General features: G+C 43.4%; 1 long non-coding RNA gene across 1 annotated transcript; it reads left to right on the forward strand.

Annotated features, from left to right (window-relative positions):
* The first annotated feature begins 7,719 nt into the window (after positions 1–7,719).
* On the forward strand, positions 7,720–15,978 carry LOC148687277 (uncharacterized). The gene is made up of 3 exons (XR_015947171.1): positions 7,720–8,182; positions 13,074–13,287; positions 14,820–15,978. It is a non-coding gene; the product is annotated as an uncharacterized LOC148687277 (long non-coding RNA).
* The last annotated feature ends 1,025 nt before the right edge of the window (positions 15,979–17,003 follow it).

Consider the following 17,003-nt stretch of genomic DNA (forward strand, 5'->3'; position numbering starts at 1 on the left):
TGTAAACTCGTGTAACATGTAAGTATTGTTGAACTGATTAGGATCAGTAACCACAGTGCTATCAAATTTAACATATCATTGCTCTCCCCCAAAAAAGCTTCAAATGAGAAAACTTCTAAAGAAAGAGTCAAATTTCTCCATAATGCTTTGGGATAAATCAGTAATAGCTCAGCTAGAATGTATACTGCAGATTGGGAAAGATACCACGAGTGCCAAGAGAACTGTTCGCAACTGAAACATTTGAGGTTTCAGGGAACATAGTTTCCAAATTTTGACGGTAGTTATTAATTAGATTATTTGCATTCAGCCTCTGCAGTATCTTGTAGCTATTAGGTAAAATTATACTGATACTCATGTGTGATTTGGCCCGATTTAATTACTTATTTAAAACATTGGCATAATAGCACATAGCATTAAAATTTGCATGCTGGAATTTTCAAAGCAGCTCACATATTTTATCTCAGCAATCTTTACTACTACTTTGTGAACCGGAGGGAAGGGGACATAATCTTTGCAAGCGTTTTTAGCACCAACTGCTTCATGCTAATGGACCACTCCACTATTGCAAAGGGAGTTTGTGTTGAAATCACTTGCTAAAATGAAGCTTTTTTCCTGTTTTAGCAAGTAATTTCAAGGTAAATAGCTTTGTGCTAATGGAAGAAGGCTCTTTGAAAGCACACAACTGGCTGATTGGTGGTGGGAGCTGCCTCTAGCAGTGACAACACTGGAACTGGAGACTTCCTTGTTTGCATATTAGTTTCTTAGCTGTTGTGCTAGAATACTGAAAACAGCTCACATTAGAATGGTTAGATTCCATCCATTTGTAATCTAACCAGGTTCTTGGCTTCTCAGAAGTCCCATTCATCAGTCACCACAGCAGCATGGATACTGTGTTCAAGTGGCTAAAACCCATGCTTTCTCTTGTAACATCTGTAGCAAGTGTGGGGAATCTTTGGCCCATCATATGCATTGAACTACCACTCCCATCAGCCCCAACAAGCATGGCCAATGGCCAGGGATGATAGAAATTGTAGTTCAGCAACATCTGCAGGGCCAAAGTTTTCGCACACCTGACCTATAGGAGTGGGTGATTTAGGCTACTTCTGAGGTGACACTGACATGAGATGTAACCACATCAGTTGCCCAGCCCATGTGATTGATTCCAAATGCATTTGAAATGTGTGTGCATGTGAAGTTGAAATTGGAATGTATGTAACCACTCTAAATTTAAAAATGACATATTACAGCCCTGACCCACTAAAATCCACAAGAGCCACTTTATAACATTTGCTTCATGTAAAAGTTAGGAGGGTCCGTATTTCCAAACCTTTCAGGATGTTCCTGGAGTGAGTTAGTGCCAAATATGCTTCGTGCCTATTATTCTGTCCGTATGTGTAATATCTGGGACCATGATAGAAGACTGTATCAAAGGACGCCAGGAAAAAGGGGTGAGGGGGGAGCAGGGGGGAAGCAAACTCGGGTACCAGTTCTTATTATTGCAACAAGATGGAAATGGAAAGCATTCAGGTAGCCTGGTGGAAGGGGCATCACTAGGTATCAGGTGAGGCAGAAGAGCTGAAGGCAGGTGGCCTCTTGCCAGAGCTGAAGAAATAGCCCTGCTTCTCTTCTGTGCCTGATAAATGGAATTTAGTACTGGTGCAAGAACATAAAACATCACTGTTCTGAAAGAACACCAAGTGAAGGCGCTCTCAATGGGAAGTTCTAGTAGCAAGCAGAAGGAAAATTGGATGTGTGAGCCTTGTGGCTATATGAATTTTCTGCTCCACCTTCATGTTTATTTTTGCTCTGGCCCAGCTCACTTTCCTGCTCCTGTTATCCTCTGCTATTTTATTTCTCTACTCCTCAACCCCTCTCCTTAGCCACCCAATTACATCTTCTCAAATCTCTCTCTTTCTGTTGGAAGCCGCCCAGAGTGGCTGGGGAAACCCAGCCAGATGGGCGGGGTATAAATAATAAATTATTATTATTATTATTATTATTATTATTATTATTATTATTATTATTATTATTACCTAAGCATGGGGCTTGGGTTTACATACACAAACAGTGGAACAATAGAAAAAAAGAATCAGAGGCTAAACTGAATATGATAATATATTTGGGCAAAGCCTGCCTACTGAAATGTCAAGATTTATTTCATAATTTGGAGAAATTATAGTGAATATTGGTTAAAATGAATATCATCATGGAGCCTGGAGAGGAAGGGTGTTCCTTAAGTAGTCTCCACACAAAATGGAGAAGTCCATTCTGTGCTTCGCCAGAAACCAATGCCATGTGTCTTTAGCAAGATCACATTCTTCAATTTAGCCAATTCTACAGCAAGCATAGAGCTTTTTTCTCACAAAAGAGTGAACAAGCTTTGGGGCAAGGAAGCGCAATACCAAAGTTTGCTGGAAGATGAGAGAGGGATATCAGGTAACTTGGAAGCAGGGGGGCGTGAGGGGTGGAGAAAGGAGGATACAAACATGTTTGTATCATTTTGGTTCCATTCACTAAAGGCATTTGAGCCAAAGAAGCAGAGCTGAATGTAAGAATTCACACTTGACCTTTCTCTGGCAATTGCAGTAGAGCTTGATTTTCATAAGGGCTCTTAAAAGCATCCCATGCCGGCATCCTTCCTATCTCCCGCGCTCCATCATGTATTCATTCTTATTCATTAATAAGGATGTGACAGTGCTTGAACCTGCCTATCTTATCAAGAGAAGTTTACTGGAGCATATTCACATGAGCCATCCCTATCTCTTAGAAACATTTATGCAAGGGGTTGTTTTTCCAACTGCTTTAAAACCCTTGAAGTAGCAATAACTAAACACATTGGCTGCTAATCAAAGGCCTTGGCTGCTTGGTTAACATGAATAGAAGTCAAAATACATTAAAACAGTTCTTTAAAAAGAGATCTAAAAAGACTCTTCTTAAAAACCTAAAAACTCCCTTACCTTAGAAGAATCAAGTCTTCAAAAAAGTTATATGATCTAATAAAGTCTTTAAAAGAATCCTTCCAAAAGAATTTAAAAATTATAATGTAGCACCTACAGAGACCAACTGAATAGTTTTAGGTATAAGCTTTCATGTGCATGCACACTTCTTCAGATACACTGAAACAGAAGTCATCAGACCCTTATATAGAATGAGAGGGAGGAGGGGAGGGAATGGTACATGAATGTGTTACCTTTCCTTGAACTAGTACATAGTTGAACCAATACATACTACGTTTACTAAAGTTTCCACTACTTTCACAACTTCCATCACAACCAGATTAATGCAATGTCAACCACATTAAACTGCCAACCATTTTTGTTGATTAAGAACCTAGGTGTTTTGTGTGTGTGTGTGTGTGTGTGTGTGTGTGTGTGTGTGATTTGGTTAACATAGATTTGCAAATTACCTAAGCCTTAATATAGAAATATTTTTGAAACATAACGGAAATAGCTTACACTTTTAAATAAACAAAAGCTACAGCTTCCTAACTGAAAATATCACTACTACTACTTCTTTGAAACTTTGAATTGTTGCTTTTGTAAATTTTACATATATTTCTTTAATAGGCTGCAAAACAGCAATATAACCTTGGATCATGAAACAGAAGATAGAAAACAATTTAATTTTCATTCCATGCTATAACCATATAAAACCAAAATGACCTAAAGATTCGTGATCTAAAGGTGTATCTTTATTCCAGTTCCATTTAAACATACATTATATATGGCAAATAATTCTATCTAATTGTTTAAATTCTATCTAATGGTTTAAAATTTAAAGCAACCAGTACTGCAAAAATTAAGTGCTCAGGGTGTTCTCATGTAAAATGGACCTGGTAAAAGGCATTTCTCAAACCTCTGAACAATACAAATTTATTTGGAGAAACACATAAATGATTTTAAGGAGGAAACATCCTTCACCAATTTTCCCCTCCCCCAACATTTCCGTAATATTTGCTGTTAATATTCTATGTGCCTTTCTTCTCAGCTGGGATGGAATGTGTAAATCTGCATGCACACACACATACACACACACACACACAAACGGCACTTTATTTAGCATTTATATATTCCCATTTCCTCTTGCAATTTAACCAGCCTGACAGTAAATAACTCCGCAACACCATCAAGTGGACAAAGTATAAAATTGAATAAAACCAAATAACTTTGCTTGCTTGCCTTATTTTTCCAGCATATGTGCTAGGTGGTTATAATGCGAACATAAGGCAACAAACAGCATTGGCTGGGCTACTCACCCATTTTCACATTACAGTAACATTATTCATGGATGATGCAAAAAGACAAACCACTGAAAGCAAATAATCTTAAGTGAAGAACTTTTCAGGTCCCCTTGTTTTTAAATGAGAGGTTTAAACAAGGGTTTATTCTTGTTGAGATCAAAGAAACTTCCAAGTGCTTCAGTTCGGGTAGATTCTACTCTCAACTCAAAAAGTGTATTCCTGGCTGTTATACTGATGCGAGGGAGGTTTGGGGTTTGTTTGTTTGTTTGTGTGAGGCCAGGTTCTTTTAAGTTAAAAAAAAGGCTCTTTGTAATTTTGCAAAATATACTCGCATTAAATATACTCCCCAATGCTGATTTTCCATTTAACTTCCTAGTTTTCAAACAACTGAAGGTTTTGGCAGATTTTTTTCTGAACACTTGGGGGTCAAAATAAAGTAATTTAAAACAACTGTTGCTGAGACATTTTATTCCGAATCTGCTAAGACAGGGCCAGACAGAGGATGATAACAGGTGGGGAGTCCTTTCTGTTGGGGATAATTCAGAGGGAAATTCCCAGGTGTTATTTATGTATGTTATTACTGCGGCCCATGTTTTGTTAGGTCCCAATTGAAGAAGAATGGCAACTTAAGTTGACAAAATATGCACAGCTTTCAGACTTAACATATAGAGAACAAGAAGAACATACGTTTAGAGAAGAATGGAACATGTTTATTGAATACAGTATATGGGAAATAACTGTGTACAGCTGAAAACACTGGCAGCATTAAGATAGGATTCAACAGCGTAAACAAGTTTTGATGGACGCAATAATGGAATACTGAATGGGATAGGTTTTGTAAAATATGCAGGGGTTTATGATATGTACAATGAACCATGGAAAGAGAAGAAGGGAAGTCACCAACAGAAGAGAGACAGACAGCAAGATCTCAGTACAGTAGTCCAGAGTCCACTGAAGCTTGACAGAAGTTTGCTGGGGCCAAAGGCATCTTGCCGGACATGTTATTTGGGTGGCAATGCTGAGTATGAGGCCACATCCCGACTCCAACGACTCTCTGGCACCAATGCCATCAGCTCTGTTGATCTGTTTGGAGAGTCTGAGACAGGGAACTCAGGTGGTGTTTCAATTGCAAATGTACTGCCTGCTGCTGATATTGCCCAGTTCAAGCAAGGGGTGAAGTCTGTTGCTGGCAAGATGGCTGTTCTAGCCAATGATGAAATCTCAGCCCATGTGGGTTTTTTTAAACCAGAACTGAATTGAACTCACACACTTTCCAATACACAAATATCCATTTCTGTGTACGCCTCTTCCCCACCCTTACTTCATGTCAGTACCATAATTGTTGCCATTGTTAATTATCTGGGAGTAAGAAAGATTTGATCTACTTCAGGTCACTCCCAGATGTACAGGTATATCCCGATCTACCTCCCCCCACCCTGCCCCTGCTCTACTACAGGAAAGCCTTTGTAGAAAAGAGAAGCTCAGGGTCAACTTTATTTGCAGTTTTTTTTTCAGGTGAGGGGCCATTTTACTTGGCCATATGCATGTCAAATACACAGAATTTACTGTATATGACATAGCTGCCAAGTTTTCCCTTTTCTCGCGAGGAAGCCTATTCAGCATAAGGGAAAATCCCTTAAAAAAAGGGATAACTTGGCAGCTATGATATGATCACATGTGGTGTGTGTTGCCATAGTACAGCTGTCAACCCCCAGAGCCCACTTGAGATGACTGAAAAATACTGAGGCCCAACAAGATGGTGCTGCAGGGCAAATGGTGGCAGATGGAAGCGAAATTTAACAAAATCAACGGGCAGTTATGGACATCATTTTCCACTCATATTTAATCCAACTTTTGAATTTGGTTTTTTGTCACATTTCCTTGTGGCAAGATTCCATAGCTCAGCTTTTCTCAGGCCAAGTACAGACATTTTCTCTGAAGGGATTTTGACTCAGCCTCCACATTTTAGGCAGAACTTTCTGATCCAGAAGCTCCTAGTAGAGAAGGCATTTCCTTTATATTTCCCCCTTCCTATTCCTACGTGCCTTTCGCAGTATTTTTACCCATCTCCTGTGGTTTCTTCTGCTGTCTTCCTTTCACAGTCACATTGAAACATTTTCTTCAGTCATGGATACTTCATTTTTGTTTTTATGAGAGGCAGGTGCAACAAATAGATGTAAGGCTTCACTGTAGTAAATAAATATTATGATACTGTAGTTAGAAGTTGACATGGTGTACTGGTCATATTTACACTATTATTTTGGTACTACAGTGGATGCTCCGGTTGCGAACATGATCCGTGCGGGAGGCACGTTCACAACCCACAGGGTTCACAATGCATGGGTCGTGATTCAGTGCTTCTGCGCATGCGGAAAGCACGGAAACCCGGAAGTAACCCGTTCCAGTACTTCTGGGTTCGGTGCGGTGCGCACCCCGAAAATGCACAACCTGAAGCTCCCTGAAGGCACGCTTTTGCGCGTGCACGAAGCGCCAATAGAGCAATTCTGCGCAAGCTGCGTAGATCGCTTCTGCGCATCTGAGATTAGACCCTTGTCCCAGTTGGAGGATCAGAAGGAGTGACTTATCAGTACCACTATTTCTTTTTTTTAACCACCCTCAATCATCATTTCACCATACCCTCCAACATTTATCTGATGAAAATGAGGATGTCCAGTGCTATTCTTCTAGAAAAAGAGGTGCCAGAACTCACCATGAACATCTCCCTTGTTCTCTTAGAATGGCAATGATGCCCAACTGAGAGGTGCTGGAACTGAGTCCCAGTACGTTCAGGCTGAAAAAAGAGCCCTGGGGATGTCCTGTTCCATACCCTCCAACATTTTTCTATTGAAAATAGGTATGTCCTCTCATACGCGGGTGGCACTTTGGTCTAAACCACTGTGCCTCGAATCCGCATGACAGGGTGAGCTCCCATTGCTCTATCCCAGCTCCTGCCAACCTAGCAGTTCAAAAGCACACCAGTGCAAGTATGGGTACCACTGCGGAGGGAAGGTAAACAGCGTTTCTGTGCGCTCTGGTTTCCGCCACAGTGTTCCGCCTGGCAAATCATTCAGATAAGATCCCAGCCTTGCAAACTGGCACAGGGCTGGGCAGGGCAGGGCAGAGCAGCACCCCACAGGAAAATGTGTCTAGAGCCAATACCCCAGGAGCCCCCACCCACATTCTACAACCCTGTTAAAATCTAATGGAGGATTCCATTGTTGAGCTATATTTCAAATAGTGACAATCCGGACAGAAAAGTTGTGTAGCTCAAGAAGTGGTTTTTGAGCGGGGGGGGGGGGGCAAAAATGACAGTGCTGACATGAGTTGCCATGTATGTCTGGATTTTCCCAGATTTTTTTTTCAAGCACGTGACCCGGCGAGGGAGGCAGCGGCGCTTGCGCCAACTGTCGCTTCGGCCGCGAGAGCGGCGGTTGGAGGCACGTGTGCAGAAGTGGCAGCGTCTGAGGGGATGCGCGCGGACCCTCTGGGGAGACGTTGGGGAGAGGTGCGCCTGCGCAACTACCACCGCCTGGCGCGCGCCGTGACTCCTCTCGCTCCTCTTGTCCCGCTGCCGGCGGCCGTTCAACCGCCACATTCCTCGGCTGGCAGATTTCCCCTCTTTCTTCCCCGGTTTTTAGGCGCTTGGTTGCGAACCTCTTTCCCTCACAGGGGCCCAATCCTCAGTGATGTGCCGAAGATAATGTATTGCTCAATGTATTTTGGCTATTGCAGCTTCCTGATGCTGATGGCATGTTTGGGTTGACCCAGTCAGTTTAGCCAATGATCGGGGTTATGGGAGTTGTAATCCCAACAAGGTTTAAATTAAAGGCTCAAGGTTGAAGAAAGGTGGTCTAGCACACTCTGTAAAAGAGGCATTCCCACACTGTGAATGAGGAACATAACTGATTTACCTGGCAGCTGCATGCCCCTCTTCCCTCAAAGGTAATTTGCAACTACAATTTTTGTTAGCAGTTTTTTTCCACGTAGCAATGCACATTTTGATTATTGAGTGTGTTCATGCGCCTTTATTTCAAGGTGCCAGTAAAAAATAAATTAGAACAATTTACTGTAAATTGTAGGTTTCAGGTGGGAGCTATCGAACTGTAGGGCAGGGCAGATTCCAGGCTTGTAGGACTTAGTTTTTCACTAGATTCCTGAGGTCTACTAAGTGGAGAGAGGTAAAAAATACAGGTACATTACTTAGAATTAAATCTCAGTCCATGTGGGTTTTTTTAAACCAGAACTGAATTGAACTCACACCTTCCAATACACAAATATCCATTTCTGTATACGCCTCTTCCCCACCCTTACTTCATGTCAGTAGCATAATTGTTGCCATTGTTAATTATCTGGGAGTAAGAAAGATTTGATCTAGGTACTTCAGGTCACTCCTAGATGTACAGGTACGGTATATCCCGAACTACCTCCCCACACCCTGCCCCTGCTCTACTACAGGAAAGCCTTTGTAGAAAAGAGAAGCTCAGGGTCAACTTTATTTGCAGTATAATTTTTTTTTCAGATGAGGGGACATTTTACTTGGCCATATGCATGCCAAATACACAGAATTTATTGTATATGATCACATGTGGTGTGTGTTGCTATAGTACAGCTGTCAACCCCCAGAGCCCACTTGAGCCCACTGAAAAATACTGAGGCCCAACAAGATGGTGCTGCAGGGCAAATGGTGGCAGATGGAAGCGAAATTTAACAAAATCAATGGGCAGTTATGGACATCATTTTCCACTCATATTTAATCCAACTTTTGAATTTGGTTTTTTGTCACATTTCCTTGTGGCAAGAAGTTCCATAGCTCAGCTTTTCTCAGGCCAAGTACAGACATTTTCTCTGAAGGGATTTTGACTCAGCCTCCACATTTTAGGCAGAACTTTCTGATCCAGAAGCTCCTAGTAGAGAAGGCATTTCCTTTATATTTTCCCCTTCCTACGTGCCTTTCAGAGTATTTTTACCCATCTCCTGTGGTTTTTTCTGCCGTCTTCCTTTCACAGTCACATTGAAACATTTTCTTCAGTCATGGGTATTTCATTTTTGTTTTTATGAGAGGTAGGTGTAACAAATAGGTGTAAGGCTTCACTGTAGTAATTAAATATTATGATACTGTAGTTAGAAGTTGACATGGTGTACTGGTCATATTTACACTATTATTTTGGTACTACAGTGGACGCTCGGGTTGCGAACATGATCCTTGCGAGAGGCATGTTCACAACATGCAGCACCATGTCTGCGCACACGCAGGTCGCGATTCGGTGCTTCTGTGCATGCCTAAAGCACAGAAACCCGGAAGTAACCCGTTCCGGTACTTCCGGGTTCGGAGCGGTGTGCACCCCAAAAATGTGCAACCTGAAGCGTCTGTAACCCGAGGTATAACTGTATATGAAAAGTATCAGTAGGAAACTTGATCTAAATTGGTGGTTTAAATTTGCCTTCCCCCTCTGGTGTTTTAAATCACCACCTTGCCCCTGCTACTGTGGTGCAGTGGTTAAGTGGTAGAATCTTAATCTGGGGAACTGGGTTCGCGTCTCCGCTCCTCCACATGCAGCTGCTGGGTGACCTTGGGCTAGTCACACTTCTCTGAAGTCTCTCAGCCCCACTCACCTCACAGAGTGCTTGTTGAGGGAGAGGAAGGGAAAGGAGAATGTTAGCTGCTTTGAGACTCCTTAGGATAGTGATAAAGTGGGATATCAAATCCAAACTCTTCTTCTATCCTCTCAAGTTATGTCATTTGTTGCTGCCAGTACTTAGGACACTATCAATTTGGGTTGATTTTTTTTTCTCTTTGGAATATGGGAGTGGAAAGAAGAGAAGAGGAAGAGGAGTCCTCTGAAATTCTTAGTCTTTAATTAGTGCCTTTGCAGGGCTTACATAGTTATGTCAGAAAATGCTACATAATCTCTGAAATAAACCTTTGCCCTTAATTGTATTGTTTGCAATTTGCAAAAGGATTTCTCTGTCTTCTTTTTCTCCCTCACCCAATGAAGGACCCCTGGATTAGATATTTCATGCACTTTTGTACATAAACAAGGAAATGTTTGCAGTTATCAAGCTTGTAAAGGGTCTCAATACAGGGAATGATCATTTTGTGTGTGACCAAGGCACACTCACCCGCCCAACGTGCATGGCAATTTCAGCCCTGGAAGGCGGTGGGTTGGGTTTGCGTCTTCTCCACCAAAGCATGTGATGACCCAGAATGCAACCCCCGCACAACCCTATTCTGTAACTCTATTCTCAATTATTTTAGCAGTGTTAGCTGAGTCCTTTGAGCTGTATACAACCCATCTCTCTTGGTTCCTTAGCCTACCTCCTACTGGCATGTTCAGCAGCAACACCTGCAGCTGTTGTTCAAGGTGACAAGCAGACTTTTCATGTCACTCTTGTTCATCTGCACTGTAGAAGAAAAGTGTAGGAAAGAAGGAGGAACACTGTTAGAGGTTATATATTCAGGTAGGTAGCTGTGTTGGTCTGACGCAGTAGAAATATATACAGTGGAACCTCGGTTTATGAACACCTCGGTTTATGAATTTTCGGTTTATGAACACCGTGGACCCATCTGGAACGGATTAATTCATTTTCCATTACTTTCAATGGGAAAGTTCGCTTCAGTTTATGAACGCTTCAGTTTATGAACAGACTTCCGGAACCAATTACACCCATGCTTCAGTTTATGAACGCTTCAGTTTAAGTACTCCACGGACCCGTCTGGAACGGATTAATCCACTTTCCATTACTTTCAATGGAAAAGTTCGCTTCAGTTTATGAACGCTTCAGTTTATAAACAGACTTCCGGAACCAATTGTGTTCATAAACCGAGGTACCACTGTATGAATAATAATAAAATTGTCCAGTCGCACCTTAGTGACCAACTAAGTTTGTTCTTGGTATGAGCTTTCGTGTGCATGCACACTTCTCCAGACACCTGCTATCTGAAGAAGTGTGCATACACACGGAAGCTCATACCAAGAACAAACTTAGTTGGTCTCTAAGGTGCTACTGGACAATTTTATTGTATTTTTTATATATTTCTGTTAGAGGTGCTCCTATGTCTTCTCTTTCCTGTTGCAAAAGAGAGAAGTGTCATTCTGTAGCTATGCTGTAGTCTCAGTGGGTAGTGGCGTAATGGTTCCCTTTAGTAAATGGTAATGCTTGTGGTGTTTGGCAGTTGCTCTTCTCATAGTGTTATTTTTAGACACACCAAATACAAAGCTTAAAGTGATCTCATACTGTCTCCACGTTGGCATTCACTTTTGTACATTTTGTAGAACTACCAAGATGGGAGGAACCCCCCCCCCCGGAGAATGTCCCACTCTCCGGGGGGGGGGCGGTTTCCTCCCATCTTGGTAGTGGAGTGAGAAAGCACAAACTGTTCAAGATAGGTTGTGGCAGCTTGCAAGCAGCAGCCGTCTTGGAAAGGGCAGCTGTGGGTGCCAATTGAAAAACAAGAGTTCTGGATACTACAGTAGTGGCAGAGTTGGCATTGATTCCTACTCCGGGGGTCCCAAGTAGGGAAATAGTCTTTGTTGTCTGGCCAGATGTTCCTGGTCTCAGTGATGAGGTTTGCCTGAATGTTGCTTCTGTGGTTGTTCTGGGGCTTGTCCTTTGACTCTGGCTGGGAACACTGATACCTCAGAATAATCCATAGTGACATATTTCTAGTGTAGAAGGATGTAGAAGAGCATCGTCCTGGGCTATACTGCTGAGTGTAGGAACTGATTTCCCTGAACTTCTTTTTCAAGACATTTCATTTTCTGCCTGCACTGGTGCTAGCATTGTAGCTGCACTGACAAATCTTAGAGAGTGAGCTGAATGTGATATCTTTCCTAAACTAATGATTGAGTCTGTCCTCGATGTGTGGAGATGGCCAGAGAGGTATGAAGCATCCAGCCTCATCTGTTCCAGTATTCTGTCCTTGTATTCTGGGATGACCTCTGTTGAGAGTCAAAGGATGCCAGAGACTGGATATCCCAAGACACTTCATCAGTTGTGGAGGGTGTATCCCAAGACACTTCATCAATTGTGGAGGGTGTCTGTGACAAAATGAGGTAGGTAGCCGTGTTGGTCTGAGTCGAAGCAAAATAAAAAAATTCCTTCAGTAGCACCTTAAAGACCAACTAAGTTTATATTTTGGTATGAGCTTTCGTGTGCATGCACACTTCTTCAGATACACTAGAAACAGAAGTGTATCTGTTTCTAGTGTATCTGTTTCTAGTGTATCTGAAGAAGTGTGCATGCACACGAAAGCTCATACCAAAATATAAACTTAGTTGGTCTTTAAGGTGCTACTGAAGGAATTTTTTTATTTTGCTGTGACAAAATGAATTTGCAGTCCATAGCTGAGGGTCACTGATGGTTCCTTCAGCTTAGAGGGAGCATTGTGTGTTTGTGTTTGTGCGTGTGTGTGTGTGTGTGTGTGTGTGTGTGTGTAAGAAAAGTCTCTGAACCTCAGCACTGAACGACAGCACAACCCTAAAAGCACTTTAAAAGCTTGTGCTCTTACCAGATTTATAAGCGAAACCTTTTTTCTAAAATTACCCCAAAAAATGTAGAATACATTTACAGAACTGCTGAAGTTAAAACTGAGGTTTTGATATATTTGCCATATGTTAAAATAACTTTAAAGGACTTTTTACCTGTATTAATAATGTGTTGTCAGGTAGGTTTTGTTTTGTTCTTAATCAGAGTTAGAAACACCTGTGGTGGGGAGGGGAAACACATTTGACCAGGGAAGTGGGATTGTGTCAGATATCTTTTTAGAGGATAACATGATTTATTGAGTATTAGCCCAGAAAGAAACTGATCATCTTTTGTTTCTTCTCATCAGCTTTCTAAGACCAACTTCTCCAACAACAGTGACTTCGGGGCTCTCCTCCAATCCCTATATGCTACTTTTAAGGAATTCAAAATGCATGAACAAATTGAAGATAAATACATAATTGGATTACTTCAGCAATACAACTGGAGTGTGTCTAATGTACACTCAGACAATAAATTCTCAGAAATGCTTGGCCTCTGAGAAAGGGTTGAAGAATGTGAAGGTGAGCTTTCAGAAAGAAGAGTGTCGTTTCTGGGTGGTGGAATGCAAAATCACATTTCTGAGATCATGTGTGAATTTGTGCAATCTCAGCGTAGTTCTGGTGCCACAAGGCTGGTTGTATATATGCTTGCTTAGAAAGAAGCCATGCTACGCTTAGTGAAGCTTATTTCTTGTAAGTGTGCTTTAGAATTTCAAGCTTAGTCATCACTTTATTGTGCATCCTTTATTGACTCCTTCAGGTAGAAGGGAACCTCTCTAAACATATGGTTTACTTCTTAGCAAGCAGCTGCTTTTTGTTGAGAGCAATTTGGGCGATGTCAGCAGCTGACACTTCTGGCAGTAGGACATGCCTGAATAACACACCTTATAAAAAGGAGTCACATGGGATGTGGATGAATAAGAACATCATAGCTTTCAGATTTGATGGGTGGGGAATCTTTTTCAGTGGGAGGACTATGTTTCATCTTGACCACCCCTCTTGGGGGTCGTATGCCATTGGCAGGAGAGGCTAATTCTGGAGTATGTGATTAAAGGGTCCATGGGCAAACCATGCTCTTTCTCTCCTACACCACAAGAATGCACATATAGCACACTCCTCACACATCTATGTATGCAGATTCCTACTCTTTCTTCCCTCCACCACACTAGGGTGGAAAAAGAGCTGATGGAGGGGTTTGTGTGTGATCTTCATAGATATTAGTTAAGAAGGGGAAGTTTAAGCCTTCCTTTCCTAGCTGTACTTCCTTTAAAGATAGCCAATTTTCCCAAGTGGCAGTCAGCATTGAAAACAGCCCTCCGTTAGCAGCAGTACAAGGCTTTGTTTTCAAGCCTTATTCTGGCATGGGGGATTCACAGCACAAAGAGGGTAAGCACTTCCCTCCCCAGGTGCAAGCCCTGCCTTATTCTTCCATCTCAAAATTAGACTTGAAAAGCCCCCCTAGGGTTGTTGGTTTTTTACTCTAACATTTGTCTGAGAGGAGAAGTGGGTTCTGCAGACTGAATGGAGGGGCTGCATCTGGCCCCTTGACTGCCAATTTCTACCCCCTTTAAATGTATAGGTATATCAGAGAGATCCATGAGTTTATAGGCTTCTGGCTCACTGTATGTTATATTAACAAAGTGGCACATGTAGTTACTTTTCCATGCTTGTGACATGTCAGACGGTAATCCTGTCTAAACTTTTCATTTGTTGAATTCTACTGGTACCACTGCTAGTTTTCAATGCCTGTTAAGTACTTAAATGGTATAATGAAATACTACCCAAATCTGGTCACCTGAAACTTTTTTAAAGTGAATCTGAAGCAGCACCTGTGGAATTATTTCAAAATCTACTGTATTTAGACATGCTGACAACAAGTGTTTACATTTGCACTAAAATAACAGCATTTTCGAAATGAAATGTTAACATATTTTATATAAGTTGGTCTCTGGGCATCTGTTTTAAGACATCTAAAGAAGAGGTGTGTTGTTTTTGATGGCTTGAACTTACTGTGGAAACTGACACGAACCAATTTGCTTCTTCACTGTCCGCAGGACACAAGGTTCTCCATGGGCCTTGTAGTGAGGTGGTCGACCAGGGCCTGGCAGCAGTGACTTCCCCAGGGCAGCGGACTGGTTTGAACTAGAGGAAACAGAGCCTTTCCCACCATCCAGAGCTCCTCTGGCATGAGCTGGGCATCCTGCAGCTCTGACAAGGCTAGTCAAAGCCAGGATATAGTCAATGGGGGGGCCGTAGTTTAGCTGCCGGGACCCGGTTACGTTGCACCAGCTGGTGTAGGCGTCACTCTGACCAGCGTGCAGAAAATGGAACGTGTCGACAAAGCATTTCCCATTCTGGGAATCCTTGTCTGGCTCCCACAGCGACGCCTCGGATGTTCCTGAAAGGATTGCAGATCTCCCGGGTCACAGTGGTCAATAGGCTTGTGTGCTGTGTTGATGTCCCCCAGGATGACCACATGGCCTCCAGCTCTGAGAAGTGCCTCGGCCAGAGCTTGCAAGAGGTAATAGAAACACAGCTTGAAGTCCCCACGCTCTGGGTTTTCATGGTCTGCTCGAGGGCAGTACACATTGATGACTGTCAGCGTGATCTCCTGCTGTTCTGAAGTGCAAATACAGTGACGGGTGATCACAGCCTGGCCCTCACTTTCCAATGCCAGTAGCTCCTCAGTTGTGAAGCCCTCTGTCTCGCCATAAGAACCAACTGTGCCATCGTGCTTAGCAAACAACCCAGACAGGCCTTCTTCAGCTGCCTCTGGGATGCTACTGACCTTGCAGAATCTTGCAACACCTGAATAGCCTATTGCGGGTGCGACTGAAGCTGAAATAAGAGTTATAGCTCTCCACTATTGCCAATGGCTCCTCCAGCAGGTCCCCTTTTGTCTCTTGCAGGGAGATGACATCTGCCCCAGGGGAGCTCAGTCGTATTCATCCCAGTGTTCTGGGCTGTTCTAGGGGGTCATATTTCCAGGTTGGCATAGAGGGAGAAGGAGCACAGGAATGCGGCAATTTCTGAGGGGGACTCAGCAGGGAAGGGGATATTTTTGGAGAGGAGCTCTGGGGGCAGGGGGCCATATTTGGGGATGATTTCAGCGGGGAAGGGAGCATATTCTGGGATAGGCAGAAGAGAGAGGGAACAGAGGAGAGGGGCAATTTCTGAGGGGGACTCGGGGGAGGGGGGTGTTTTCGGGGAGACATTCAGGGGGGTTTCAGGGGGAGGGGGATGTCTTCGGGGCGGATGTCCGGGGGTGGGGGGGGCATATTCCGGGATGATAATTGGTGGGTAGGGGGCATATTCAGGGATTGGCAGAGATGGGGAGCAGAGGAGAGGGGCGAGGGGGATATTTTTCGGGAGGGTTTCTGGGGGGAAGGGGGCAGATTTGAGGTGGGTTTTAGGGGGAGAGGGGGAATGTGCCGGTAATGCACTCCGACAATTTCCTGTGAAAACTGAAGGAACAAAGGGAAGAAAAACACCTTTTGATTATTTCTGAGGCTGGTCAATGGACCAAAGGAGAAATAATGGTTACCTTAACCCCCATAATTGTTATTGTCTCAAAACCCAAGCTGAACTGGTGTGCTACCTTCCCTCGCTCGATGTGGGACTCAGGGGAGAGGGGGATATTTTCGGGGAGGAGCTCCGGGGGCAGGGGGCCATACTCTGGGATGATAATTGGTGGGTAGGGGGCATATTCAGGGATGGGCTGACGGGGGTGTTTTCGGGGAGGCATTCAGGGGGTTGTTGGGGGAGGGGGATGTGTTCGGGGCGGATGTCCGGAGGCAAGGGAGCATACTCGGGGATGATAATTGGTGGGTAGGGGCCATATTCAGGGATTGATTGATGCCCCCTTAATCCCTCCCTCAACATGCCCTCCTCCTTAATCCCTCCCACAACATGCCCCATCCCTCCCTGAAACGTTCCCATGGAATGCCCCCTTGCCCCTTGAGCCCTCCCTGTAAAAGACCCTCCCTGAATCTGCCCCCTCCCCTTAATCCCTCCCTGAATTTGTCCCCTTCCTCCCTTAATCCCTCCCTGAATATGCCCCCTTCCCGCTTTAACCCCTCCCTGAATAGGCCCCCTTAATGCCTCCCTGAATATGCCTCTTCCCCCCTTTATCCCTCCCTGAATATGCCCCCCTTATCACCTTAATCCCTCCTTGAACATGCCCCTCCCCCAAACCTTCCCACAATATGCCCCTCCCCCCTTAATCTATCCCTGAACAG

This window comes from Zootoca vivipara, chromosome Z1, assembly GCF_965207765.1.
Source record: "Zootoca vivipara chromosome Z1, rZooViv2.hap1.1, whole genome shotgun sequence".
In the NCBI taxonomy this organism is placed as follows: Eukaryota; Metazoa; Chordata; class Lepidosauria; order Squamata; family Lacertidae; genus Zootoca; species Zootoca vivipara.